General features: G+C 38.0%; 1 protein-coding gene across 7 annotated transcripts in view; it reads left to right on the top strand.

Annotated features, from left to right (window-relative positions):
* Positions 1-575: 575 nt before the first annotated feature.
* The window catches only part of DENND4A (DENN domain containing 4A), a 112,408-nt gene continuing 86,851 nt past the window's right edge, over positions 576-26,132 (top strand). For 3 of the 7 annotated variants that reach the window (XM_019647318.1, XM_019647314.1, XM_019647313.1), the window contains exons 1-2: positions 579-811; positions 25,467-25,544. The gene's annotated coding sequence lies outside the window, so the exon portion shown is untranslated. Of the gene's footprint in view, positions 812-25,466; positions 25,545-26,132 lie in introns of all 7 variants that reach the window. The other 4 variants (XM_019647317.1, XM_019647311.1, XM_019647315.1 and 1 more) reach the window with 3 other exon arrangements.

Raw genomic sequence — 26,132 nt, 5'->3', positions numbered from 1 at the left:
CAATAGGTGTTTCATCTACATACTTTTCAGAAAACCCCCCTGAATTCCCCATTTTACCTGACCTTCAGTATCTTGGGATCGAAACCTACTAGGTGGTTGCTAACCCCTCAGGGAGTTTCCTAAGCAATCTGAGCGCCCTTGGTTGAGGAGCGGCCGCTCTGACAAACGCACCAAGCTCTGGCTAGGCAAAGTCAGGTCTCCCGGGGCTACTGCGCAGGAAGGAGGAAACAGGTCTTTAGGCCCAAGGCGGACTGCTGAACCTCCGGATTGTGAAAGGGAAAGGGAAGGTGTGTCTCGCCCACACCCGCCTGAGGCTGGGTATCTCCAGGACGCAGGAGAACCACGGAGCATCCCCAACAACAATGCGCGTCACCGGCTGAGCCCCGCCTACCTCCTCGCATCACATCTAGTGAGTTAGCATCCCGCGACCCTCAACTCGGTCCTGCCCCGCCCCTTAGGGCTGGGCCTGGCCCGCGATTGGCCCTTGCGGGCCGAGATGCCGCCCCCGCTCCTTCCGTCACTGCCAAGATGGCGCGGGTCGCAGCGGCTGTGGCCGCGGCTGCTGGAATCAGAGAAGGAGGCGGAGGCTGCGGCGGCCGCAAGGGGTGGGGGAGTCCCGTCTGACTGAGACGGCGGCCTGGGCGGGCTGGCGGGCGGGGGCGCCGCGCAGGGCGGAGCGCCGGGCTGGGGATGAGCTAAGCGGGCTCAGAGCGCCGCGGCATTCACCCCTCGTGTCCCGCTGCCGCTCGTGAGGGGACCGGGCACCGCTTTCCAAGCTCGACCCGCTGCTCGCGCAGAAGCCAGCGGTGAGGTGAGCGCGGGGGCGGCGACGCGGACAGCGGCGGCAAGTGGAGCTGTCACGGCCCGGAGCGGTGACAGCCGTGGGTGCGGAGCCGGGCTAGCTGGGCTCGGAGAGGCGGCGTGGATGGTCGCGATCTCCGTCCGCGGGGCTTCTCAGAGCTGGGCGATCCTCCGTGGGCTCGATCCGCTCCGGGATAGCGCCGCGGTGCTGAGAGTAGCACCCGCGCCTCTGTGTCGGACGCGTGGGGGGCCCCAGTGTTTTCATTCGGATTTTCTATTCGGGGACGGCCTGGGGCTCTTGTTGTTGGGAGGTGGGGGTGGGGACGGGGGCGGTGGTAGGGGAGGTCCTGGAGCTGGGATTTGGACCTGCCCGTTACGTAAGACGGAGGTGGCTTCCCGGAATCCCACCTGCCCGGTATTCTAACCAGGCGGCAGCGGGAGCAGCGGGAGCCTGGCGGGCCCCTAGAGAATCGGGCTTTCTTCCTTGGGGACTGCTTAGCCTACCCTGGCCAGCGTGAGCTGGGTCAGCCTCCAAGTTGACCAGTTCCCCTCCACCCCAGAGTCTTTGGGGGGGGGGTGAGGGGGGTAGGGGAAGGCGGTGAAACGATTCCTGGTTACCACCATTCCCTTTGAAGTTTATCGCATTCTGGGGGAGGAGAAAAAAAGGAAAAAGCTTGTGACCTAAAACTGGGTCGCAGCGGCAGCTTTTCATTATCGTGCTTTTAAATGACAGATGTGCTGGGAGATTTTTATTATTGTCTCAGTGTGCTTTTAAGCAAACGTATGGTTATGCCTGGAGCCCTAGAGAAGTGTTTTTGCGTTACAGGACAGTTATTTCTTGTTTGCAACAGCAGGGCAGGCATCAGTCAACAGGCATATATTTATTTGCGGAGAAAACGCGTGTCAGCCATGTAGAAACCCGTGAGGGTAGAAATTGTATTACTCCGTGAATATGTTATTCTTGAAAATATGTTATACATTATTGAAAATAGTAGCCCAAGTGTAAAAAAGCGATTTTACAAGATTACAAGCTGTTGTTTGGTGTATGTAGTCCCTCTATTTTTTGCTTGCCCTAGTCTACCTCTTCTGTCCTCTTGTTGAAGGAGGCGGAGACACCTGTAAACAGCGTAGCCCAGGTTACACTAATCTATTATAGTACATTTGAGATTATTGTAAAAAGTAGTTTCTGGGAGGCCTATGAGAGTAGGTAACGAGTAAAGATTCTTGGACAAATTATTCAGTTTATGTTTAAAGTAGATAGTTCTGGGATTCAGCTTTTGAAACTTAAGTATACAGAATTTCTGATCTATTTGAACCCTATTTGAACTTACAACAAAACAAAAGACTGTATTTTGGCCAGAATTAAACGTTTTCAGCAACTCTTGCATCATTTTCACAATTTCCCTTTGCACTGCAGCTCTCAACTGTAGGAGTCCAGAATAGAATATATCATTACCATCATTATATATACTATATGTTACATAATTTTCTTTTTCTGAATGATTAAACGTAGACCTACTTCATTGTGGAATTTTATAAGAATGTACTTGTTAGGGAAGTTAATTGATCTTGATACCAGCCCAATACTGCGAATAAATATAAGTAAATTTTTGCCTGAGTTTTGAATTTATGCACATAAATTTACACTTTTGAAAACTGGTGAAGCGCTATCAATTTTCCACTTGTGCACGAGAGCCAGAAAGCTGATGCTGATCTGTTCTGAATTTTTCCACATGAATTACCACTGGCTTAGTTATTGATTCTTAAGCTCCTGTAGCTGTTGGCCTATTTATGGCAACTTGAATAATATTTGGAATAATTAGGCGGCTGTAAGAAGGAAGAGATAGAGTATATGACACATATTAATTCATTCAAAAATAATAGAAATCATGGCAGAATTATAAAAGAAAAATTACTGTTTTCTCATTGATATTACATTATCTTTTTTGTTTACAGAATTTTTCTAAGCACTCTACTTACTATAAAAACTTGGGTTTAAGCACCAACATAGATAGAGATGTTTGATATATTACAAATCTTGTGCTATTCCTATTTAAACTGATGGTTTATTATCTAAGTGGAAAACAAAAGCAGCTGTAGCAGGAAAATTGACATATTCTTCTTGTCGTCTTTGATATCAGAGACTTAGCTTTATGGGACTTTGCTCTTTCCTACTGAATATAGAAGAGAATGAAGAAAAGTTGATACAAATTTCTCCCTTTTTTGTTTGTTTTTTTAATGCCCTAGATTATTATTGCTCAGTAGTATTTGTAGGTTGGGAAGAAGTCAAGCCCTCCACGCTTTATTACAATATATCATAGTTATCACTTTGAATCCTAAAACAGCAGTGTATAACTTTATATTTATGAAAAGTTTAATTTATGCAGTGCATTACTACAATAGTGAAAAATTTATAACAGTCAAAATGCCATAGAGGGATATTGAAATTAATGATAATCCATGAGATGGATGCAGTTATTAAAAGTCACTTTCAAAAATATTTACTGACATGATAAAGTACAATATGTTGAGGAAAAATCAGAATATAAGGAAATATATGCTATGTTGTTATTTATAAAATCACATATAGCAAAATGATTGGCAGGGAGTACATAAAATATTAGAAGATATTACCTCTGGATGATAGGATTATATGTAATTTTTATTTTAATGTTTATATTTTCCTGTGTTCTGTCTTCTGAATAGCATTACTCTAATAATCACAGAAATGACATTAAAATATTTTCAAGGGTCATAGGAGAAAATCCTGAAAATTCCATATAACCACTGCTCCAACAGAGAAACTATTGTAGGATTCATATTAGCAAAACTAACTCAAAATATGGTCCTTATGCAATACACAATAATGTTAAGAGCTAATAATTTAGTGAAGGCATTCTAGTTACCAGCACCAACCTGGTAATAGTTTTACAAACGTGGATGCTAGTATTACTGCACAGTGTTACAGTCCAACCTCTTTTCTATTTGCGTCTTACACCCAAACTGTTCTGTGTTGACAGTGCCACCTATTGATGGATTGCTTGTTTCAGCCTTTTTCTCATTGCCTCATCAGTCAGTAGCAGCGGGTTTTGAATTTTTATGAGGTGCCAAGTACAGTTGACCCTTGAACATTGCGGGCCTTTGGAGCGCCAACCCTCCTTGCCCTGTGCAGTTAAAAATCAACGTGACTTTTGACTCCCCAACTACTTTACTACTAATAGCCTACTGTTGACCAAAAGCCTTACCAATAACATAAACAGTCGATTATCACATATTTGTACATGTATTATATACTGTGTTCTTACAATAAAGTAAGCTAGAGAAAAGAAAATATTATTAAAATTGCAAGGAAGAGAAATACATTTACCTTATTTATTGAAAAAAATCCACTTAATAAGTGGACTCACACAGATCACACCCGTGTTATTCAAGTGTCAACTGTACTTTGCTAGTCACTGAGGATACAAAGGTGAATGAACATGATTTCCATCCTCAAACTGTGATTGAGAACACTTTCCTTTCTTCTTGGGCCATCAGGGCATATTGTGGACTCTGTTTTTCCTGTTTCAATGCTCAGGGCCTGGCACATCAGGTGGTATCTTTTTCCTGGTGCTCATATTCTCTTTTTACTTTCTTTATGGGAAAATATGTTCTGGGTTCCAGACAACCAGTTTACAAGGACATTTTTGGGACATTACTTGATTGTACGTTGGGGAATCTTATATTCTAAAGGTCTGCATATATGTTCATCTGTGGGTGTTATTGTTATATTTAAAGTGTATGACAATTTCTTGGTACCTTTTTGCTTCCTTTTTTTAAAAAGCACAAACAAGTAGAAAGAGAAAGAAGAGACAAACTCTCAAGAAAAAAGAGATAGAAGGATAATAAGGGAGTTTTCCTGCTAGTGCTATTTTCACTGAGAATAGTGAGTCATCAAAATGTAGAAGAGATAGTGTTTCTAATTTAGTATCCCTTTTGATCCATATAAAATACATTTTCCATATGTATGTTAAAGTGTATGTACATACATAAACATACAGTTTAGCTGTGTTCATTTCCAATCAAGCTGAAATAGGGAGATCGGAAATTTCTTAAATTTCTTTTTATTTTTGTTGTAATATTGTTTTATAGATGAGACATTTTGATTTTTGAAAAGTTTTAAAAATACAGAAAATTACAGGAAAAGCAGTAAACAATCACATGTCCATTATACAGAATGTTAACATTTTTTTCATTTTTGCTTCAGATGTATGTTTAATATGAAAAAGTATGTATATCATAGTTATCACACTGAATTCTAAAAGAGCAGTATAGAACTTTATACTGTACTTGAATATTGCTGATCAAATTAAGGTTCCCTTTTATTCCCCCCAATTTCATCCTCTCCCTCTCTCCTCATATCCCCTCCCAGAGGCATAAATTAGATGTGTATCCCTCCAGTTTAACTTTTTTTATTTTTTTTATTTTTTTATTTTTTTTTAGCTGAGCCATCCTGCTACCTGTTGGCAGCTCAGCGGCTGCTCAGCTCGGGCTGGACTCGAACCGCTGTTGCTCAGAGCTCAAACTCTTGAGCGAGCTCTTAACCAACTGAGCCACTCGGCCGGCCCCAACTTTTAATGAACTATATCATATATGAACAGTAGTAGTACATGGCATTTCTTTGGATGCTTTTGAAGAGTGTGGACTCTGAAGCCATACTCCCTTGGTTTGAATCTTGATTCTGCTACTTAATAGTTTTGTGACGTTAGGCAAGTTTTTAAATCTTGCCATGCTTCCTTGTCCTCATCTAACAGGGATAATAGAAGTAAGTGTCCACCTTATAAGGTTTTTGTAAAAAGTAAATGAATTTATTTACAGAAACTGCCTGGCATTTTTTTTTAATGTGCTGATAAATTTAAGCAGCTATTAATATGATTGTGTCATGGTAGATGTATTTTAAAACTTTGTTTTTTCATTTTACTTTTTTTCTCCCTCAATCCTTTTTGGTCCTGTAGGTCATTCATTTTGACTGGTGTGTAGTGCTTCATTGAATGAATATACTGCAATTATTTCCTCTGTTGATGAACATTTAAATTGTTTTATTATCTATTATAAACAGTGCCTCATAAACATCCTTGTATCTCCTAAAGCAACATACCAGAATTTCTCCAGGTCATATACCTAATTGTCAAATTGCAGGGTCTTCGGATATAAGCATTTTTCCTTTGCAAGACATTTATACGATATTGACAAACAAGTTCTCTTTCTCCATATCCTTACCAGCAGTTAGTGTTGTCAGACTCTTTGATATTTTCCAATGTGATTGGTGTGAAATGGCACTTCATTTTTATTTCCCTTCATCTTCTCTTATGTATGAGCATTTTTAGTTATCTCTTCAGTGATTTACCTGTACATTTATACATTTTTTAATTCGTCTGTCCTTTTCTTGCTGATTTACAAGAGTGTTACTGGTTTAAAGTCTGTGTGCCCAATGCTTCAAAAGGCCAAAACTCAAAGTGTCAGGGTTTAGAGTTAAGGAAAGGTTTGTTTATTGATCAATAAGGCACCAACCGAGAAGATGGGAGACCTAGTGGTACCCTCAGATCCATCTTAAGAAAGTACAGAGTTAAGGCTTCTTTTATGTCAAGGGAAGGGGGAAATGGGAGGGGCAAGAGGTGATTGACTGTCACAGACATCTGGGTCCCAGCAGGGGTCAGAGAAAGATTGTGCTTGGTATGTTGACTCCAGTTGATGTGAGTCCAGTCATGAGGTTCCTGTAAATTTTTTATAAACAATAAAGACATACTTGCATTATCTCCTCAGGAGAGGCATTTTCCAGTATGGGGCTGCTTTTGTAACACTCAAGCCACAAACAGAATTCCTCTAATGATTAGCGTGTCTATATGCAAGAAGCTATTGGAAAACTTACCAATTACTTCTGAGGCCATGGGAACAAAGCGGACTTGAATAAGATGGAGTTGGAGAGGCCAAGCATTTCATTCTGTTACAAGAGGTTTTTTGTTTGTTTTTAAATATATTCAAGATAGTTACAAAGGTTAGCGAAGTTTATTTTTATTTGTTTTTGAGGTTTCCAAATCTCTTGAACATGACCATTATGGACCCAAGTTATTGTAAATTTTACACTATAGTATATTGTTATTAATGAACTTTCCAATGTGCTTTCTTAGAATATGTATAATTACATTCATTTCCTTCTGAAAGTATGAGGAAATGTTTTAGTAATGTACTGTAAATATATTTTACCTAAAACTATTTAAACTTTGTGGACTTGAAAAAAACAAGTGGAATTTTTATTAATGTAGTTAATACCACAACTTTTCTTTAGTCCAAAATTGGAGTAGCCTCCCGCTTAAAGGAGAGTTTTCTCCTCCTACAGTGCTTACCAACTAAAGAATAAAAATGTTCACATATGAAATGACTTTTGGCACGTAACATGTAAAATATTATAAACTGTTCATGAATGTTGAGATTGTTTTGCATAGTATTAGCTGTATTTCTATTTTGGTCCAACCTACTGTGCATGACTTAAAGGACTAAAATCAATCTGGTTAAGGCAATAACTTTTATTATTATTATTATTATTATTATTATTATTATTATTATAAACTTAATTTCAGAATAGTTTTACATTTACAGAAAAGTTGTGAGGAGTTACCATATACCCTGCACCCAGTTCCCTCTATTGTTAATTTCTGGCATTTCTGTGTTGTATTTGTCACAACCAAGGAACCAACACTGGAACATTGCTATTCACTAAAGTCCATACTTTATTCGGATTTCATTAGTGTTTACCTAATGTCTTTTTGGGTTCCAGGATTCCATCCTGAATACCACCGTACATTTGGTTGTCATGTTTCCTTTGGCTCCTCTGGGCTATGAAAGCTTCTCAGATTCTCTTTGTTTTGATGACTTTTGACAGTTTCGAGGCTTATGGGTCAGGTATTTTGTAGAATGTCCCTCAGTTTGGGTTTGTCTGACATTTTTTCAGAGTTAGCCTGGGTTTCTGGTTTGGGGGAGGATGACCACAAAGGTAAAATACCATTGTCATTACATAACATTAAGGATACATACTAGCTATATGATTTATCACTGATATTTTTAACCTCAATCACCTGGCTGAGGTAGTGTTTGCCAGGTTTCTCTGCTGTAAAGTTTTCCCGTAGTCTGCTTTTTGGAAGCAATCACCAAGTGCAGACCACCCACTCAGTGGTGGGGAATTAAGTTCTAACTCCTTGACAGGGGAATATCTACAAAATTATTTGAAATTCTTCTGTAAGGGAGCCTTTATTCATTCATTCATTCAATCATTTATTCATATCAGTATGGACTTACAGATATTCATTTTATAGCTTTGGTTTATAATCCTATAGTACGTTATTTAGTTTGTTGCTCAAATTGTAGCATGTCTTTCAGGTTGGCTCCTGTGACCAACAGGACATACCCCATTGTTAAACTCTAGGAATGCCCTTTCTTTACTCTTAATCTTTATATTGCCTGTACTGTAGCATTTAACCAGTCTTTTCTGTTTTGGATTAAGGTGTGAGGGTGACTCCTCTGCTAAGATTGTGCTTTTTATTAATTTGGGAGAGAAACTGAAGCATGTTGTAAAGAAAGATAGAACAGGGGACAGAATGGAGAAATTGGAAAACTTACCAATTACTTCTGAGCCAAACCTGCTTAGTACCCCTTCACTATTTGGTTTAAATAGATTCTCAGAATATGAGAATTTGATAGAAGTACTTTTTTTTTCTTTTGTTTGTTTTTATCTTTGAACTTGCCAATACATTTGTAGATTTTCCCAGTGTTGTTAAATTTTGATTATGTGAAACTAGTCAGTTTTTCTTACAAATGTAAGTTTGTCTTGTTTTTAACGTAGGAACAGTATAGGTTACTGGGATTCTTTACTATCCATTTGAAAATTTACTAAAGAACCTAGTTTCTTTTTTTAGTCTGAGTTGAAAAAGGAAACTTCTTACTAACAAACTATCAAAATAAAATAGAAAACCTAATATATCAGTCTTGTTTTAGAAGTTAATGCCATGTGATGGTTGTGCTATTGGAAAATGCTTTCTTTTTTTATAGGTCACTGTCTTCTACCACTGAGTATTTTAAGTTGAGGATTCTTAAGTCTCATGTTTTTAAGAGAAATGGGTGTAGATGGATGATATTTGGGCTTGTTAGTTAGGACTGGCTGTTATTAACCAGAAAAGACATATTCCTTACCTTTTTTTTTTTTTTTTGCCAAGATTGTAGTAAGTGTATTATTTTTCTTTAAAAAATAACTTGATTGGGGCCGGCCAAGTGGCGCGTTGGTTAAGATCTGGCTTAGGACGCCAACTCTGAGCAGCAGGGCCCATGTTCGGATCCCACATGAGGGCCAGTGATGCTGCCCTCTACAGCTAAGGTGGTGAGCAACAGCTCGACCTGGAGCTGGGCTGCCATGAGTCGCCGGTGACAGCGTAGGCTGCAGCCCCTGCTGCAGTGGGCTGCCATAAGCTACTGTGAGTGGCTGGCAGCCAGCGTGAGCGGCCGGCAGCTGGTGTGAGCTGGTAAGAGCTGCCGTGAGCAGCCGTCCAGAAGCCGGCGACCTATCTGCCTGACCCGGGAAGAGCGCAATGATAATACCAACATAGGCCAGTGAAGCGACTTCCTCTACAACTAGACTGAAGAACAAAAGGACGGCAACTTGTCTGTTCCCCTTTCCCCGATTCCCCAGTACTGTTCTCCTCCCCCGATTCCCCAATTAAAAAAAAAATAATAATAATTTGGTCTAATAAGCTCTAAGAGAGTCCCTATACCTTAATCTCTCATTTTTTTCTGAACTTTGAAATATTTTTATTCGTACTGACTCACAACTATGCTGAAGTTGGATTTACAGGAGGTTGTTTGAACCTTTTATGGGTGGTGAATATTTTTTATTTTCTTATGCTGAGGAATGCCTGAAGATACCACTATAACAGCCATTTTTAAACAAGGCTTTTTTTCCTCCTATGATTAACTGACATTTTGATATTCATACTTGACCTTTTCTTTTTTAAAGTTTTAAAAATCTCTCTGGTGTATAAGTACTAAAAACTACATTCAAACTAAGGACTCAAAAAAAAAGGTATTAATATTAATGACAAGGATACTGGGGATTTCACAGTACCTAAAGATAGAAGTACAGCCAGGCTTCATGAGGGGGAGGGGAACAAGGAACCGGAAACTCATCAGTTACTCTGGCAGCTATTTTCTCACCACCCTCAGGCAGCATGGCCTCCCTGCTTCTCCCTACTTGTCTACTTCATGTTTCTCTAATATATGTTGTCTTTTACCATTGCGCATGGCTGAATGAGTCCTCTAACTCTTAAACTCATATATTCACTCATGGTTCTGTGATCCCATTTCAGGCAAGAAAATTCAATTTCAGGCAAATGTCTATGTCTAGTCCAGTCAGCTATGACGGGTGAAACCAAGGTTTCATAGAACATTTCAGGCCCCATTTTTATGGTAGAGGAGTGGATGCAGGGCGTACAGTTTTCAGAGGGAGAGGTATGTATGCCAAATAAATATCCTAAAAGGTGGTGATTACAAAGGAATGCCCAGTATGAACTACAGTTAAGATTTTTTTTTTAAATAAGAGGCCACTCATTGGCTTTTTTATATATATTAGTGAAGAACTTAAATTATTTCATCCCCAGTCCATAGGTGATTGTTGTGAAAGCTGTAAAAATATCTCTCCTTTTCAAATAAAAACCAACGGCGCTAATTTTTTAGCTTCTGCATACAGAATTTGAAGTTTGAGTCGTGCTATTTTATGAACACAAATAACTTTATGTTAATATTATTATTAATACATCATGTCATTCTCTATTCAACAAGCATTTACTGACTGCCTGTTCACTGCTAGGGATTGCTAAAACAGATATTTACCGAGATGTAACATTGCCTACTCTCAAAGAATTCCTAATCTAGTTGCTAAAAGTAGATGTTCCCAGAAACAATTACAGCATTAGTGTGGTAATCATAATAGAAATATGTATAGGATGCTCTTGCAGCATAAGATGAGAGGTTAGGGAAGGCTTCAAAGAGCAGGTCTCAAATCTTATGCAGGAGTTTGGCATTTGAAGAGGGGCATTCTGGCCGAAAGAACTGAATTTGCAAAAGTGATGTGGAGTTTGATATGACTGAAGTGAATTTTTACACCATTCAATGTAATGAAACAAATGAAAACTTAAAAAATAAGTGTCATTTTATATTTGCTCTTCACATGATAGTGAAGACTACCTTTTTCAAAGGAGGGTTGTAAATTTTAGACTACTCAAATCATTTTGTTCTATAACTTTGAAGTTACTTTTGAAAATGAGATGTCACTGATCATTTGCTTTCAGCATCCTTCATCAAATTTTTCAAATAGTGGTTGGTTGGTTAATTTGTTAGTTTACTTTTATGATGATTTTTCTTGTGCAAGCATAGAACTCCATACAGTGGATGACTGAAAATGCAAGAACTTATAAAACTTATGAAGATCCATATATAAGCCTACTGTAATTTTATAAAATAAATCTCTGAAAATGATCTATATCAATACTTGAAATTTTATAATTTTAGAGGAAAGAGCATCTATCACCATTTTGTAAAATATTTTACATCAGTTTTTTTTATCCTGTAGCATCATATCTGCCTTTAAGCAAGACTAGTATAAACTGTTGACAGAATGCTTTGTGCTTCACTGCTCTGATCAGTTAACACCTTTACTTCTCTTTTCAATTCCTTTATCCACTCATTCATGATTCCTACATCACCCCCTCACAAATAACCAACCAACCAAGCGAAAAACACCCCAAAACCCAGAGCTCCTCAGTTGACCTTTCTGAGAAGTGACTGAGGTAGGTGAGGAGAGAGAAAAGGGAGATAATTGTGGCCAGCTTTGTGACTGCAGCAGCGATAGTGGTGGGTGTGTGAGTGATTCAAGCATGAGGTTCGTTTTCATATAGCAAGCTCAAAATTACTACTACTGTCACCAGTTGTGACTGTCTCATTCTTGTCTACAGACCCATCAGTCGGCTTTTTGTCACTTTTATCCTTCAACTATGCTTTCAATATTGTGTAGGAAGGAGGTGATACACACAGAAAAGGTTATGTGCCTTTTACTTATTGATCTTTCTGTTTGGATGCCCTTCTATCTCACTTCTATTATTCTACTCATATTTCAAGATTTAGATGATACTTTTTCTTTTTTGATTCCTTAAGCCTAACCTATGTGCCCTTCTTGTGCTGTCTGTGACCACTCCTGTCACATAGACTTATTTACTGTGATTGCTTGTTTTCTTGTCTGCCTTCTCTATTATACTCCTGTAATGCAGGGCCATGGCTTATTTGTCTGTGTGTTTCCAGTGTCTAGAACAGAGGCTGGCACATGGTAGGGTTACCAGTTCAGGATTCTTGGGTGCAAACAACAGAAATCAACTCCGGTTAGCTGAAACAAAAGAAAAGGAATTTATTAGAAGGATATTCGTTAGTTTACAGAAATGGCTGGAAGACTGGAGAACCAGATTCCGAAAACAAATAAGAAACCAACCAACCAGCCAACCTCAGTGCTAGACCATAGCCAAAGTTATGCCATAGAAATATCCTTTTTAACAAAAACAACAGCAAACATATTTTAGAGAGCTCAGTCAGAGGAATGTTTCTGCTTGTAAAAAAAATTGTTTTTGGGCCGGCCGAGTGGCTCATCTGGTTAAGAGCTCGCTTGTGACACCAGCTCTGAGCAGCAGGGCTGCGGGTCGGATCCCACATTGAGGGCCAGTGACACTGCCCTCTACAGCTAAGATAATGAACAACAGTTCGACCTGGAGCTGGGCTGCTGTGAGTCTCTGGTGACAGCGTAGGCTGCAGCCTTTGCTGCAGTGGGCTGCTGTGAGCTACATGAGTGGCTGGCAGCCAGCGTGAGTGGCTGGCAGCTGGTGTGAGCTGCTGGGAGCCCCTGTGAGCGGCCAGCCAATGACCGGTGACCGATTGCCTCACCTGGGAAGAGCACAATGATCATACCAACATGGGCCAGTGAAGCAATGTCCTCCACAACTAGACTGAAGAATAAAAACAGCAATTTGTCTACCTGTCTGTTCCCCTTCCCCAATTCCCCAACGCTGTTCCCCTCCCTGCAACCACCCAATAAAATCTTTAAAAAAACAGCTACAGTTACCTAAAAGTCCCCTTTAAAAAAAAATTGTTTTATGTCTAAACCATCTTATCCACTAAATAATAAGGTCTTATTACAATCACTTTGTAACAGAGTTGAAAGTACCAGAGTTGAATATACATGTATTCTATACTGTAACAATTTTATTTGTAGGTATTTTTTTAATTCATGCACTTGTACATGCATTATTTTTTGTACATGCATAATTTGTACATAACTTTGTGATTATTATAATAGCCTAACTTTGGAAACAAGCCAAATATCTATTTTAAACAATAGAATGGATGAAATTATGATATACTATCAAAGTGAAAAACTATACAGAAATGAAAATGAGCAACTACTGCTGTGTATATGAATATGTCAAAACCATTGTATCTCAAAAGCATTGTAGAGTGAAGAAAGCTAGAATACATACTATATGAATCCTTCCATGTTCCATTTATTTAAGGTTCAGAAACAGACAAAACTAATCTAGTGTTAGAAATCAGGATAGTGGTCCTTTTGGAAAAGGTTGGAGGGGGATCGAGGACTTCCTGTTACGAGTAATGTTCTATTTCTTGACCTGGGAGGCATTTATAAGGGGTGGTATGTTCACTTTGTGAAAATTCCTATAGTTGTAAACTTTTTCTATATGTATGTTACACCTTAAAAAAAAGTTTAAAAAAAAGCAAAACAAAACAAAACAAAACAAAAAAACCAGACTTGTATATGGATTAGCTTGGGGAGTATGGCTCAGCTGAACCCCTAAACTAGCATGTGAAGTGTTATCTGAATATTTGTATGTGTGTTTTAAGAGAGAGATGATTCATAGCACTAATCAGATCCTCAAAGGGGTTCATGACCCCAAAAAAGTTAAGAACCCATATCCCCAAAGCCTGCATTTTCAGAAAAATTGTTAAAAAACATTATTATGGAAAACTTCCTTCTGTGATCAGACCCTCTATGTTTTGGATCTCATCTTTTCACCCTTTCCTAAGGCTTTTGCTTTTACAGTCACCCTCTTCTTCTTCCTCATTTTCTCTCTCTGATGGATGAGTGCCATTGACAAACCCCCCTTAATTTCATTCATTTTAAAAAAAATAGTCCTCTGTTGATTCCATGTCATCTGCCAGTCACCACTCCATTTCCCGCCTCTCTTCACGTCAAAACTCCTACAAAGGGTTATGTATCCTTCCTCACTTCCCATTCTCTGCTCAGTTCATTCCAGTTGGGCTTTCCTTCTTACTAACACTTTACTGAAATGAGGCTTCTCAAAATCACAATGATTTAAGTTTTACTGAAACCAGTGATTAAATATTTCTTTGGGAGGAAGTTGGATGAGAGCGCCTTAGGTATTGAGAAGATTTCATCACATTTCTTATTTCGTGGCACACTTTCATCATTGGCCTCTGTGGGGCCCTGCTTTAATTTATTTTATCTTCCTTTATCCTCCATCTTCACTCCCATGTCCTTTCCCCCATAGCTATCCATATGTTTATCAATGTGTTTAGCATATCATCCTGAGTATATCTTTGAAAACTATAGTGATGTTTTGAATGTTTTTAATTTATATAAATGATATTTTTCTGTAGTTTTCTGTTTCCCACTATTTTCATTAACTAAATTTTTAAAAATTATGTTGCTGTGTTTATATCTATGTCTTTATTATTATTATTTTTAAAGATTTTATTGGGGAATTGGGGGATGGGAACAGCATTGGGGAATTGGGGAAGGGGAACAGACAAGTTGCTGTCCTTCTGTTCTTCAGTCTAGTTGTGGGGGACTTCGCTTCACTGGCCCAAGTTGGCACCATCATTGCGCTCTTCCCGGGCGAGGCAGATCAGTCGCCGGCTTCTGGACGGCCGCTCACTGCGGCTGCTGGCCGCTCACGCTGGCTGCTGGCTACGCATGGTAGCCCATGGCAACCCACTGCAGCAGGGGCTGCAGCCTACGCCATCGCCAGCAACTCACAGCAGCCCAGCTCCAAGTTGAGCTGTTGTTCAGCATCTTAGCTGTAGAGGGCAGTGTCACTGGCCCTCATATGTGGGATCCGAACCGGGGCCCTCTGGCGTCCCAAGCCAGTTCTTAACCAACGCGCCACTCGGCCGGCCCTCTATGTCTTTATTTTTGACTGCTACATGGTATTCAGATCATGGTAGCTGCCACTTTTAAAAATTATTCCTTTACTTATGGACACCTCAATTGGTTTATTCATTCATTCACTCATTCAACAAATAGATGCTATTCTCCAGGCACTGTTCTAGATGCTGGTTATATAGCAGTGAGTAAAACTCAAAAATTCCTACCCTCATTGAACTTACAGTCTTGTGGAGAAGGAGATAGTAAATAAAATGAATAAGTATAATATGTAGTATGTTTATGTTAGACTGAAAAGTAGTAAGGTGAGAAAATTAAAACAAGGAAGGAGAATATGAGTGTTAGATGTGGGAAGTTGTTGAGATTTTAAATAGGGTGTTCATGGAAAGCCTATTAGAAGGTGACTTTTAGAAAGAAGGACCTGAAGATGCAGCTGGCTGGGCACCTGAGATGCAGGTGGCTCAGCTGGCATCAGGCAAGGCTATTCCAGGCAAAAAGAGCAGGAAGGATAAAAGGCCCTCAGACTGGAACACTCATTTTTTTGTAGCCTCCATATTTGGGGGGGGAGAGGGAGCGGCATCAGAGCTAATTCTTTTTTTTTTTTCCTTTTAAATACACTTTATTTTTTAGAGCAGTTTTAGATTCACAGCAAAATTGACCAGAAAGTACAAAGAGTTCCCATGTACTCCTGCCCCCAGACAGACACAGTCTCCCTCGCAATCAGCATCCCTCACCAGAGTGGTACAGTTGTTACAATTCATAAACCTGCACTGACACATCATTATCACCCAAAGTTTACAGTTTCCATTAGGGTTCACTCTGTGTTGTACATTCTGTGGGTTTGGATAAATATATAATGACATGTATCTACCATTATAGTGTCATACAGAGTAGTTCACTGCCCTAAAAATCCTCTGTGAACATCCTGTTTTATTGCTCCTCCCTCCCTCACCACTGACAACTCTTGATCTTTTTACTGTCTTCAGTTTTGCCTCTTCCAGAATGTCATATAGTTGGAATCATATAGTACGTAATCTTTTCAGACTGGCTTCTTTCACTTAGTAACATGCATGTGAGGTTCTTCCATGTATTTTCATGGCTTGATTCATTTCTTTTTAATACCAAATACTATTCCATTGTCTGAATGTAGCACAGTTTATCCATTCACCTACTGAAGGACATCTTAGTTCCTAACAAATTGTGGCAATACTGATTAAAGCTGCTGTCAACATCCATGCGCAGGTTTTTGTGTGGAAATGTTTTCAGCTCATTTGGGTAAATACCAAGAAGTGTGATTGCTGGATCATATGGTAAGAGTATGCTTAGTTTTGTAAGAAACTGCCAAACTGTCTTCCAAAGTGACTGTATGTACCATCTTGGATTCCCACCAGCAATGAGAGTTCCTGTTGCCCCACATCCTTGCCATCATTTCATGTTTTCAAGGATTTTGGCCATTCTAATAAGGGTGTGGTGATTTCTCATTGTTATTTTACTTTGCATTTTCCTAATGATGTATGATGTGGAGCATCTCTTCATAGGCCTACTTGCCATCTGTGTAGCTTCTTTGGTGAGGTGTTTGTTCAGATCTTTTACCCATTTTTTAATCTGGTGGTTCATTATTGTTGAGTTTTAGACATTCTTTATATACTTTGGATAATAGTCATATCAGACAATGTCTTTTGCAAATATTTCTTCTCAGTCTGTGGGTTGTCTTTCATTCTCTTAAGCCTCCGTATTTTAAAACTTTTAAAATACATATTTTCAGTTTCTTTATGCCTTCTTAACATCTCTTTCTGATCATCTATTGACTTTATTTTTGACAATATTAATTTTGTTATGTATTTAACCTATCTGACTTTAAATTTTTCAATTATTATGGTTTAACACCCAGTATTTTTAGTTGGTTCTTCATTTTTCCATGTTATTTTCCTTATATCCTAGGCACTTTAGTTTTCTGAAGATATTTGTTATGCTTATTTAAGAAACGTGTTCTATTTGGACCATAAATTCTGTTTTCTCTGGGATAGGGTGTTCTGTTGTTGAATTTTCTTTCCCGCCTCCCCCTTGTACTCCTACAGTGTTTTATTTTTTTCTCCTGGAGCCCATATTCCCTTGAGTACCGTATTTGCCGGCGTATAAGACGATTTTTTGGCTCTGAAAAATATGCCTCCAAGTGGGGGGTCGTCTTATACGCCAGGTACACTTCAGATAGACTGCCCATAGTGCTTGCCCCGTGCCATAGTGGCCTCCCGATGCCCGCCCACTTCATTCCACATACCGTTCAGGCATCAGCAGCGCTGCTGGGTGTATGCTCGGCTGTTATGCGATTTTGCTGTTATGCGATTTTACCACACTCGCAAAATCGCACACAGCCGACCATATAACAAACTCTGTATTTTGAGTGGAAATGTTAGGGGGTCGTCTTATACGCCGAGTCGTCTTATACGCCGGCAAATACGGTATATCAACTACCTTGACTGATAATATGTACATGCAAAAATCCCATGTTCAAATTTGTGCCCTTGTGAATTTTTAGAGTGTAAGTGTGTGTGTGTGGTGGTGGTGGGGGGGAGGCAGAGAAGTGGGTTTAGGTCTAAAGGTGGAGATTTGCCAAAGAAATAGTTCTGTTTTGGCTATTACAGATATAGATAAAGTTATAAAGTAGGCATTTTGAATCTCAGTGGAGAATCATGGTTGATGATATAAATTTGAAAGTGAGCAGCAGTTAGAGGAACTAACACATTTACTTGGGAAAATGAAGAAAGGTAAGATCCTGGAGGTTGGTTTGGTTATTGAAAGTAAGTTAAGGGAGTTTAAAGAATAGAAGGTATACTGTGTCTAGGGCTGGTCCTGGCCATCAGGATGTTTAGAAAGAGCAAACATTAGTCGAGCTTCATTAAGCTGACCTGCTTGTCCTCGTCAATTCTGGGTCATTGTTTCAGGCTTCTGCGAAATAGCCTACATAGTATAGTAGCAAGATACCTGGGATAGGGAGTTTCAGGCCCTGCTCTGCTGCTGATGAACTGCACTACTTTGGGCAAGTCAAATTTGCCTTTCTACACTTGAATTTCCTATCCTCAAAATGATGAGATTGAACCAAAAGATCTTTAAGGCTCTTTTCTACTCTAAAATCTATGAACCTTTAAAGAGGGTCTAAATAATCTAGACCAACAGTTTAAATATTTTTTTTTTAAGATTTTTATTGGGGATTTGGGGGAGGGGAACAGACAAGTTGCTGTCCTTTTGTTCTTTAGTCTAGTTGTGGAGGATGTTGCTTCACTGGCCCATGTTGGTATTATCATTGTGCTCTTCCTGGGTGAGGCAGTCGCTCGCCAGCCATTGGACAGCCACTCACAGCGGCTCTTGGCAGCTCACAGCGGCTCTTGGCAGCTCACACCGGCTGCCGGCCGCTCACGGTAGCTTATGGCAGCCATTGCAGCCTACGCCGTCGCTGGCATCTCACGGCAGCCCAACTCCAGGTCTAGCTGTTGTTCACCAACTTAACTGTAGAGGGCAGTGTCACTGGCCCTCATGTGGGATCCAAACCGGGGCCCTGCTGCTCAGAGCTGGCGTCCCAGGCCAGCTCTTAACCAACGTGCCACTTGGTCAGCCCAGTATAATTTTTTTAAAAAGATATTTTCTTGAGATAATTTTTACCAAAATAGAATTAGTTGTTGATAAGAGTACGATTAGTTTTAATAATTGCTGTATTACTTTTCAGAAAGCTTTTTCTAATTTCATAGTGCCATTTAACAGTTTTTAAGTATGCTTATTTTTCTTACAGTACCACCAACCAGCATTAGGTTTAATGTTTTTTATTCATATTTGTTAATTTACTGGACCTGATGTAGTATGTCAAAGTTTAATTTTTTTAATTATTTGTAAAACTAACAATTTTTCCAAGCATTTTAGTATTTGGATTTCCTTGTATAGGAACTGTTTGTTTATAGTCTTTGATTATCCAGTATGTTCTATAAATCAAACAATTGTATCAATCATTATTAACTGGAAGAATAACAATTCTCAAAGTTGTTTTCAAGTATTAATTAACTCTCAAAGTTTTTTTCAGGTCTGATTAACAAATGAATTTGTTATTTGTTGCATTTTGTGGAGAAAAGTGGAAAGAGATTTTTTAAAAGGCTTAAAGTATGTTTAAATAGGTGGTGAAATGACATAGTTTAGAAATTGAAATGTTCAGCATTAATCAAATGACAAAACTATAAATCTGTATATCTATTATTCAATAGAGGTGGTATTTTTAATCAATGGATCTCATTTTTATTATGTATTAGTACAGCTGAATTTTAGATTGCTCATCTTATGTAAATGCCTTTTTAAGTACCCCCATGAATACTATTTCGAATAGCTTGTGTATGACTGGAATAGAGAATAAAAAAACAGATATTGTGTGTTTGAGAGAAACTTTTGGGAAGATTTCAGTGGAACCAACAACTCATTGTAGATACCAGCTAACAAATGCTTATAATAATTCAAAGAGGAAGTAAGAGCTTTGCGATATGGGAGTGGTGTGCATATGGGAAATTAAGTAAGAAATAGACGGTGCGAGAGACAAAATACAACTAGACTTCCCTTTCACTCTAGACTGGTGAGCATCATATATTTGCATTTCATATAGAGTGCTAAATACAAACAGATTTTTAGTATAAGACACAGTTGATTTTTTTGGTTACTGTTAGTTTATACGGAATCTGATTTCACCATAGGAATGGTAAATTTCATAGTTCCTTCATTTTAAAAGAATGTTAATAGCTTTAAAAATTCTCCAGATACCATTTCCCCATCCCTCTTTAACCATTTCTCACTTTTCCCCATTTCTGCAGTGTTTTTTACTTTTATCCCATTTATACTTTCCTCCATCTTTTTTCTTTTTTCACCATATCTCTTTGTTCAACTTCTTTCCTTTTGAATTTTATTCTTTTCTCTTATTTTTGATCATCTATTCTTTTTCTTACCTGTTAATTGCCCCACTCTTTTCAACCAGTTTAATTTCTCCCACTTACCTGTTAACTTTTTTTTTCCATCAAAGCCAATGTTCACTAATTAATACACAGGTCTCCCAAGGGAATTGCTTGCTTGCTTGCTTCCTTTCTTTGTTTCTTTTATTTTTCTATTCTTGAATTGAAGTATGGTGTGTAAGAACTCCACATTGAATGAGAGTTGAGTCATAAATTGATGAATTTGCCTTAGGCAAGCTGTTTAACTTACATGCTTTAATTTCTTCAAGCATGAAAAGAATTGAAACTAAATCTCATGTATCCTCCTAGCTCTAAAATCCTGTAATTCTGTGGTGTCTTAACTTTCCCATTTTTTCTCCTGTGCTGACCTTATTCATTTAATAAATATTTATGAGTACACAACATGTGTTTATAACTGCTATAATTTATGTGAGGGAATCCAAAGAAATAGAAGACAGGGTTCCTGCCTTTCAATTGTTTATAGTCTGCCTGGAGAGACAAAAGTCATATGTATATTAACATTTAGTTATTTCCCATCTGTGCCTGTTCTGTCCAGACCAGATCCATACTCTCGAGGGAAAGCCGGTTACTCTAGTTCCACCTTAATTTTTTCTTGAGGGGCAGGTTTGCCCCTGAACCCAGTAAAAGACTCCTCTTTATGTTCTTGTATATCTAGGAGTCCCCATTGTACTTTTTCTGTAGCATTATTTATTATTATTATTTTTTTAAGCTGCGCCACCCTGCCACCGGTTGGCAGCTCAGCCGCTGCTCAGCTCGAATTGGGAATCGAACCACTGTGCTCAGAGCTCAAACTCTTCAGCAAGCTCTTAACCAACTGAGCCACTTGGCCAGCCCTCAACTGTAGCATTATTTTATGTTGTCCACTTGATTCCAGTGTAGAATTAAACAATAATAGAAAAATTTATCTCAGAACTAAGGAGATTGGTCTTCATTGTGATTTAGTAGATGAACATTCCTTATCTTTTGTATGCATACATATGTCTGTGCATTTATATGTTTGTATAATCATGTTCAAATATAATGTCCCAGATGGCTGAGTAAATGTGACTAATCTTTCCACACCATATATGCTTATACTTTTTTCTTTGGTTTATTTCTGCACTTATTTTGTAATGGGGTATTGCTTTTAGACACATTATCTTTTCCTTTCATAAGCTGTATGTGTTCTCTGTTAAAAATATACCACTCCACAGGGATTAGGGACAGTGACCGGGAGGGGACAGGACTTATAAAAGGTCAACACTAAGGATCCTTGTGATGGAACTGTTTTGTATCTTGACTTTGGTGATAAATACATGAAGCTGCTCATGTGATAAAATTGCATAGAACTATAAACATACACACAAACACACAAATGAATACAAGTAAAACTGGGGAAATCAAAATAAGATAGATAAATTGCATCAATGCAATATTTCCCTATGATACCGTACTATAGTTTTGTGAGATGTTACCACTGAGAGAAACTGGATAAAAGGTATACCAGATCTCTGTATATCTTTAAGTGAATGTGAATCTACAATTATCTCAAAAGAAAAGATTCAGTTAAAAATAATAGCAATTTAAAGGAGTCTCACTGAAAGATAATTTAACATATGTAGCTGTAGGAAACACATGGACATACTCGTATCACTCTGTGAATATGAATTTAGTAAAGTTGCAGTATACATAATCATTATACAGAAACCTGTTGTCTTCCTATACATGATAACTATCAGAAAGAGAAATTAAGAAAACAATCCCATTTACAATTGCATCAAAAAGAATAAATTACCTAAAAATAAATTTAACTAAGGAGGTGAAACAACCCGTCGTACACTGAAAACTATAAGACGTTGATGAAAGAAATTGAAGAAGACACAAATAAATGGAAATATACTCCGTGCTTATGGGCATAAAAACAGACACATAGGTCAACGAAATAGAATAGAGAGCCCAGAAATAGACCCATGCATGTATGGTCAATAACAACAAAGGAGCCAAGAATATACAATGGAAAGGACAGTCTCTTCAGTAAATGGTGTTGAAAAAACTGGACAGCCACATGCAAAATACTAGAACTAGACCACTGTCTTATACCATACACCAAAATTAATTCAAAATGGACTAAAGACTTGCATGTAAGACCTAAAACCATAAAACTTATAGAAAATATAGATGGTAAGCTCCTTGATATTGGTATTGGTGATGATTTTTTGGATTTGACACCAAAAACAAAGTCATCAAAAGCAGAAATAAACAGGGACCAGCCAAGTGGCTCAGTTGGTTAAGAGTGCGACCCTTATACAGCGTCGCCAGTTTGATTCCCACATGAGCCAGCGAGCTGTGCCCCAGCTGAGCTGCCGCTGAGCTGCCAACAGGTGGCAGGAAGGCTCATCTGGTGAGAGCACGTGCTCCTAACAACAAGGTTGCTGGCTTGACTCCTGCATGGGATGGGTGGCTGTGCGCCCCCCCGCTTCCCCCGCAACTAAGATTGAACATGGCACCTTGAGCTGAGTGGCCGCTAGCTGCCAATGGGCAGCCGGATGGTCACTGGATTTGGAACTGAGCTAGCTGTACCCTCCACAACTAAGATTGAAGGACAACAACTTGGCTATTCCTCCCTCCCCCAATTCCCCAACACTGTTCCCCTCCCCCAATTCCCCAATAAGATCTTAAAAAAAAAAAGGCAGAAATAAACAAGTGGACTACATCAAACTAAAAAGCTTCTGCACAGCAAAAGAAACCATCAACAAAATGAAAAGGCAACCTACCGAACGGGAGAAAATATTTGCAAATCATATAGCTGACAAGGGGTTAATATCCAAAAAATATAAAGAATTCATACACCTCAATAGTAAAAAAAAAAAAAGATTTAAAATGGATAGAGGATCTCAATAAAATTTTTCCAAAGAAGACATACAGATGGACAGCAGGTACATGTAAAGGTGCTCAACATTACTAATAATCAGGAAAACGCAAATCAAAACTACAAGGAGATATCACCTTACACCTGTTAGAATGGCTCTTATCAAAAAGACAAGAAATAACAAGTGTTGGCCAGAATGTGGAGAAAAGGGTACCCCTTGTACACTGTTGGTGGGAATGTGAATTGGTGCAGCCACTATGGAAAACAGTATGGTGGTTCTTCAAAATATTGAAAATAGAACTACCATTTGGACCAGAAATTCTACTTACGGGTATTTATCTGAACAAAATGAAAACACTAACTCAAAAAGATACCTGTACCCTCATGTTCATTTTAATGTTATTTATAATAGTCAAGACATGGAAACAATGTAAGTGTTCATTGATGGATGAATGAATAAAGAAAAACTATATAAACCCAATGGGATATTATTCAGCTATAAAAAAGGAAGAAATGTTGCCATTTACGGCAACGTGGACGGAACATGAGGGCATTATGCTAAGTGAAAGAAGACATGTAGAGAAAGACAAATACTATATGATTCCACTTATATGTGGAATCTTAAAATAAAAAAGCTAATAGATACAGAGAACAGATTTGGTAGTTGCCAGAAGTGGGGGGTGAGGGTTGGGCAAATTGGGTGAAGAGAGTCAGGCACAAACTTCCAGTTATAAAATAAATTCATGAGGATGTAGTGTACTGCTTGGCGACTATAGTTGATAATACTGTATTGCATAAATGAAGTTACTAAAAGAGTAGATCTTAAAAGTTCTCAGTACAAGAAAAAAAATTCTGTAACTATGGTGATGGATATTAATTAGAATTATTGTGGTGATCATTTCACAGTATATACAAATATTGAATCATGTTCTACACTTGAAACTAATATAATGTACATTTTAAAAAAGGCAATTTAAAGGAATCTGTGCTGAAAGATAATTTGACATATGTAGCTACAGGAAGCACACTCTGTCTCAGTCTGTGGAGCATGACCTTCCATTTACAACAAAGAATGCTCTGCTAAGTAGATTTTACCCATTTTTTATTCCAAGTTTTCTTTTGCATGTATGGAAAGTAAAGCAATAGCTGTGATGTGTGTTTTAATTAGCAGACGAACTTTGCAGACACTTAAGTGAGGGCAGTTTTATATCAATCTCATTTTCTGTGTAATAGAAAATCAGTTAATTCTAATAATGGGTCAGTTTTTTCATATAATTCATGGAATCAAAGTAAAGGTTTTGGAAGTTTACTTTGTCAAAGATGAAACATTTGAATTTGTAAATGCTGCTGTAATTTTGTCAAAGATGAAACATTTGAATTTGTAAATGCTGCTAAAATGTTCAGCATTGAAGAAAACACTAGTTGTTTTTTGAGTAATAAATATTAAATTTAGTGCTTCATAGAGTCATGGTCAAAACAATGTTCTTACTACAGAGGCTGCCAAAAAATGTATACACATTTAAAGGAAGGAGAAAACTATTAAAATTGTAATGCTTAATATATACCAATAACAAAAGACAAATACAAGTCATGTTTGACTTCTGCAATTACAAGAGGTGCTCAAAGTGTATACATTTTTCTGCCACCCTCCTTATATTAATAAACTCAGTGTAGCAGAAAATATATTTGGAATTGGTTATAGCACATTCATAATTCATAATTGCATCTATACAAGCCTGATATTCTATAAATAGCTGTAATTTTCAAAACTTAAGAGTATTTTTATATACATAAAGTGTATATAAAAAATTTTACTACTAGAAAAATTTTGTGATAATCTGATCTTGAATTTAAAAATGCTTCAGGAGGTCAGTATTTACATCGTCTCTTTACTAAACTACAACTTACTAACCTACTCAGCTTTAAGAAAATATGATAATGGTGTATTAAATCCCATAATACAACATTGTTTATTATCTTAGAAGACTTGGGTTCCTTGATAAGATCTTAAGCATATCTTGTTGTTAAGAATTTGTTGTAACTGATTCTATTTAAATATGTAGTGTTTTGAAAACTTGTAATAAAGGGAAAATACTTTAGGTTGACTTCTTTGAAACTTGTTATGTTTATGTAAGGTACTGGAGTCTATATTTAAACTGTCTTAAATGTGTATAGTTTTTCTCTAGGGATGAGATACTATATACAATGCCTCATAAGTGGCATGTTTTTCTTACACTCCTTCTATATATTCACTCTTTTATGTCATTACCAATTATTTTAATTCTTTTGTCTTTCTCTCCCTTATCTGCTGTGTGTGTGTGTGTGTGTGTGTGTGTGTGTGTGTGTGTGTGTGTGTATGTGAATCTTGACTGAAATGTGTTTTCTGGAAGAGCTAGTATTTGAAAATTACTTATTGGCTCTCAACCATATGAAAATAATATATGCAAACATTTTGTTTGAAAATTATCATTGTTAATTGAACTTTAAGTATCCTTAGGCATCTTGGGGCAGTATTTGATTGGAATTAATTTAAACTCAATTCTTATTCTTTTCAATGCAGTATTTCTCAAACTCTGAGGCTTGCAGAATTCACAAGTGAGATCTGGCATCATTTTCAGAGAAAGACCTTCAGTAATGTGTAAGTAGTTTTTGTTTTTCATTTTGATTTGTTTCTATTAACTGTTTTCTGTATTAAACACTAAAAGTTTAATTTACCAGATATTTTAAGAATTTGGCATATATTCACCACATAATGATTATGAGTAACTAGTGACACAAAATAATTTATTGCAAGAAGATGTCTTAAGATGTGCCCGGGGTCAGTATTAATGACCATTTATTAAAGGCAGCATCCTCAAATGTAAAGAACACTGAATGAAGGGACCTGAGTTCTTGCCCAGGCCCTACCACTAACTAGCTAGATATCTTTAAGTAAACCACTTCCTTTGGCTATAAAATGAGGGATTAGACTATGACTAACAATTAGATTCCTTCCCCTTTAAATGTCTATTATTCTTAACTTTTTTTATAAACCAGGTGTTGGCAGTCTTTCAGCCCTTCTGAAAGAGAGCTGTCGACAATACAAATTGGTAATTGTAATATGGCCTCAGGGATAGAAAAAGATAGTCCAAGGAATACAATCAATAACGTTGTAAGCATTTCTTAGGGAGCCAGATGGACCAATGCCCTTTTGGGGAGTCCACTTCATAGTTGATGTGGAGGCCTT

Source organism: Hipposideros armiger, unplaced genomic scaffold (genome assembly GCF_001890085.2).
Source record: "Hipposideros armiger isolate ML-2016 unplaced genomic scaffold, ASM189008v1 scaffold_110, whole genome shotgun sequence".
Taxonomy (NCBI): Eukaryota; Metazoa; Chordata; class Mammalia; order Chiroptera; family Hipposideridae; genus Hipposideros; species Hipposideros armiger.
Note: the sequence above shows the minus strand (reverse complement) of the source record. Positions and strands in the feature narration are given on the sequence as shown.